The following is a 4,596-nucleotide window of genomic DNA, read 5'->3' on the forward strand; positions in this document are numbered from 1 at the left end:
CCAATGTTCAGAGACAAACTCCTCTTTCAGGACATTCATCTCAGCTCACTAGCACTGTCTTTGCATTGTGTTGCCAGGGACTTAGTGCTAGGGGCAGAGCACAGGACTTCTTGCCAGTGCACTCTTCAAATGGGCAATACCGTAATACTAAGAAAAGGAAAAAAGGTCGCACTTTGCATATAAACGTGTTTTTTATTGTTGCACAGACGCGCAATACCGTAATACTGTAATATCATCTTTCACTTGAGATCACGGTTTCCTTGGCCAGTGACGTTTTCAGGGGCTTAAAAATAGAAATGTGTGATCATGCACCTCAACACACTTTGCTTTTTCAGACACACCTGTGGGTGTGCAGGGTTCATTGAGGGTGAGAGAGCGTGCACACCTGGTGGGATGATTACTGGGTTGAAGTAAACAAAAGTGTCATCATGAAGCCGGCGTAAGCCGAAACGTTGGTCAATAAAAATTCTTAAAATATCTTGACGTTTCGAGTGTGCCACGACACTTTTGTTTAGTTTAACTTTTCATTTACCGCCGTGAGCACCTCACAAGGTGTGCGTTTACTTTTTACAAACAAATGATTACTGTGTTGGCCATAAACTAGCAAAAACAGTTGTGATTCGCCTGGCACCCCAATGCACCAGGTGTAAAATAGGGCCCTTGGGTTTTGGAAACAACTCACATATAAGACAGCACTCTTCCTGTGCTGACCCCCTGATGTCCATCAGGAACAGGCTCGTCATTCTTCAGGGACACATGGCTGGACACAGCACATGCTGCTCTGCCTGTCTGATTTCCACTGACAGCGACCTCAAGCTCTTGAGGGAAATCCATCCTAATCAATCCATACGGAAATAAACAGAGAGGGAGAGAGAGAAAGGTGAGTGATCCTTTCTAAAAATAAATAAGGAAAAAAAATATTTCTAATGAGGAAAACACTTACTTTTAGCAGCTACATGGACCAATCAGATCTGTGGATCCATTTCTGCTCCAACACTAGCAGACATGTTGATAGAGATCAGAGAACCACTGACAGAGGAAGAAGCCTTGGCCTATTATGGAAAATCAATATGAAAACTTAAACATGAACCATTCCCACTACTACTTGTACTATCACAATAATTAATAACCTTCTAGCCAGTGCTAAGTGGGCTACTATTTCTTTGCCAATTCACTGTAAGATGTGTTGCTCTGATTGTGTTGCTAAACTTTAACACTCTGAGAGAAATTCCAGGAATGGACATTTGGAAAATTTAGGCAGATAGAAGTAATAAAAAATATGTTATGATTTATCCAGCTCAGTAGGGATGTAACGATGCATCGTGACACAAATAAAAATCGATACAAATGCGTGACGATTCGCACCGGTTGATAGAAAAAATGAATCGCGATGAGTCACATGACTTATGTCACTAGGTACGGGGCACAGAACGAGGGAAGACGACGGTAGGCAACAACTTTAAACTAGAGTGTGTGTGTCAGGGTTCGTATGGGTGCTTGAAATCCTTGAAAATGCTTGGATTTTAATGTGGTGTTTTCAAGGTTTGAAAAAGACATAATTTATGAAGTTGTTTGCCACGCGTTCGCGTCCAGTTTGACGTGTCTGGATTTTCCGATAATGACAGCAATCTTGTGATGCTGATATTGACTTTTAATTTCTGCGCGTGTAAACTAGTCTAAGCTACTGTGCTTGAACGAAGTTAGCTGTGACAGACTAACCTACTGGTTTTCATCGTTTTAACCACAAAGCCTGTCGACCTTAGGTCTACTCAATTGTTTAGTTAACACCTTGTCATTTCGCGTTTGTCCCGCCGTTCACCTCCGTGCGCCCCATGTAGCCTACATCAGAACATATGTCGGGATAGCCATCTCACTATGAAAAAACGTATGACGATAGTGCTAAGAGATTAACACGTTTGCATGCTTGGTAAACATCAGTCTTGCACATAATATTGAGCTGATTTTTTTAGTGGAAATGGCTTACTGCAGCATTGTGCTGATAGATGGAAAAAGTTGCCTATTTAAAGGCACAGTCTGAATTTTAATCCTAGCTCTCCATTTAGTGTGTGCACTTGAACAATAATGATGTAGCATATAACAGTACAAAGCAGAAAGGCAGTAACTGCATTTTTGGTCGAAAATTAGTTATTATAATTTTCATGACATTAAAGTTGTTATGAAGATTGATAAGTACCAAAAATAAGCTAATGTAAAGTAAAAAAAAAAAAAAACTCCAATAACTGCTACATTAACTACAACCATAAGGCTAAGCAACAGCATAACTTAAAAAAAAAACATTTTTTCAGTTTGCACTCTGCATAGTTACTGCCTTTTTGCTTTGCAGGGCAGAGTAGGGCCTGCCATTTATTTTAAGAGAAGAGGTGTAGGACGTAATACTTTGGAAGGAGAGGGAGTGGTGCAATTTGATTTTCTTTGGAGCAACCTCTTCAAACAGCATCAATATCAAACAAAAAAAATCGTGATAAAATCGTATCGTGAACAAAAAACCGTGATCCATATCGAGTCGTGAGTTGAGTGTATCGTTACATCCCTACAGCTCAGGCTTTAAAGGTACTTTTCCTAATATGTCCTTTTGCTGTGTATATGAATGTATGCGACCCTGTTACCAATACATAAGAGTCTGAAAAAAGTGTGTAAATGATGTTAAATTAAAGAAATAAATGAGTTGTTATTGTTATAAACAAAATAGCCTACTCTGTTATTACCTATAATAATAACCCTATCACTCTACTACACTCTACTATAACTATGGTCACAGGGTTGTGAATGTTTAAGCCTTTCCCTCAAGAATAGAAGCTGTGAAATTTAGCTAGGCTTATTTATTAAGGTCAAGTACCAATGAGGTTTTACACAATGGAGAACATAAACATTTGAATCATTCAACATTATTCTATAGAAGTGACGAATAGGTTATAACACTGCTACATAAATCTTGACAGTAGGCTTATGGGTTATATTATGTAGATTAGGGCTGACTCTGATTAGGTCTAAGGTGAAGGCTGTGCTTTTGAATGGACAACTTCGATAAAAGGCAGTGATCTTTTACCAGTAGGGGGAGCCTGTCGGTATGCTTTTGAGTCTTACAATTAAACAAGGAAAAGTTAATTTAAAGATTTCTCTGATGCTCATTCCGAGATGTCGTGATGCCTTATTTCAGACAAAGGGTAGGCATAACAAGAAGCTACTAGGCCTTTATTTGGCCTACATGTCAATAAAGTAGGATATAGCCTACCTACAGCATTCTTCATGGTTGATTGTCGTTGTTCGGTAGGCCGTTGTTTCTAGCCTACCTGTCTGTAGGGTAGCCCAGGCCTAATAGCTTAAATAGATACATAATTTATTTAGCCTACAACTAGGCCTGTAGTCCTATAGGCTACGTTTCGGTTGATCCATTTGACTGACTACTTTACTAGGCTACATATAGGCTGGGCATATTAGACTGAAGTCGCAACGCAAATTAGCACAGGCTAAATTCAGAGTCTGAAAAGTGTTGACGTTATGAAATGTTAGCCTAGACCAGCCTAGTCAACGAACAAATCCATGACGTCTCCGACAGGTGTCCCTCCCTAAATTATTATCTCCAGGCCACGAAACCGACATCAATGGACGATTACCTGTAATCGATCACAACCTTACTGTAGGCTACATTTAAATCACTTTATCTACTTACCTTCACAAAACGTCCGAAATGTTCCTGCCCGAACGCCGGTCCCTTGAGATTTACTTTCGATTTCACTTGTTCCGCGTTCATGACGTGTGCAAACGCTACAGTAGGCCTAGCCTAGCCTACGTCTGCGGTCTGTTAGTCCTTGAGCCAGAGGAGTTGGTCGATTGGAATAAAACTCATTGTGATTGTTTGACTCTATATTTAGAAAAACAAGCGATAGCTTTGTATTGTATTGGTAGTAGCATTTTCTGTGTTAGCAGTAGGTTCATAGTCTCTGCATGTAGTCACGTGGCTGTAAATTAGAGGAAACACACACTCACACACTCACGCACGCACACACACACACACACACACACACACACACACACACACACACACACACACACACACACACACACACACACACACACACACACACACACACACACACACACACACACACACACACACACACACACACACCTGTCCTTGTAACCTTGGATCTGATTGTGGGTGTCCACTACTGAAATTGTCTGTGGTTCTATGACTGCTTTCATTGTGTGCATATGAAGGGTTCAGATGCAAAAGCCTCTAAATCCGTCTGACCACTTTTCTTTTAAATGAGCATTTTGTATCAGGCTCCTATAGGATTTCGCCTACAAATCAATATTTCAGACCAGGAAGAGAATGGTATTTAGTGAGTTTTGAAGCTTAATTATTGAATTAACTTACACTATATGTGAAGAGCATTCACTCACCATCATTATCTCATTTTTGACAAAAAGTGGATTTAGTGCATGTAGTCACATAGCTCAGCTAGTTTCATGTCCCTTCCTGTCGAGGGTTGTCGCTTTGGATGTATTTTCATTTTCTGTATGTTCTTGACTTGCTTAAATTTGTGTTGAAGTTGAAAACCAGTGTTGGTTTAT

The 4,596-nt window shown here is 40.0% G+C and overlaps 1 long non-coding RNA gene across 1 annotated transcript in view; it reads right to left on the bottom strand.

The window, feature by feature from the left end:
* Positions 1–3,757, bottom strand: part of LOC134087359 (uncharacterized) — a 4,057-nt gene extending 300 nt beyond the window's left edge. The window contains exons 1-3 of the long non-coding RNA XR_009939819.1: positions 3,692–3,757; positions 944–1,052; positions 683–835 (exon numbers count right to left, since the gene is read on the bottom strand). This is a non-coding gene — a long non-coding RNA (uncharacterized LOC134087359). The remainder of the gene's footprint in view (positions 1–682; positions 836–943; positions 1,053–3,691) is intronic.
* Positions 3,758–4,596: the final 839 nt, after the last annotated feature.

Source organism: Sardina pilchardus, chromosome 1, assembly GCF_963854185.1.
Source record: "Sardina pilchardus chromosome 1, fSarPil1.1, whole genome shotgun sequence".
Lineage (NCBI taxonomy): Eukaryota > Metazoa > Chordata > Actinopteri > Clupeiformes > Clupeidae > Sardina > Sardina pilchardus.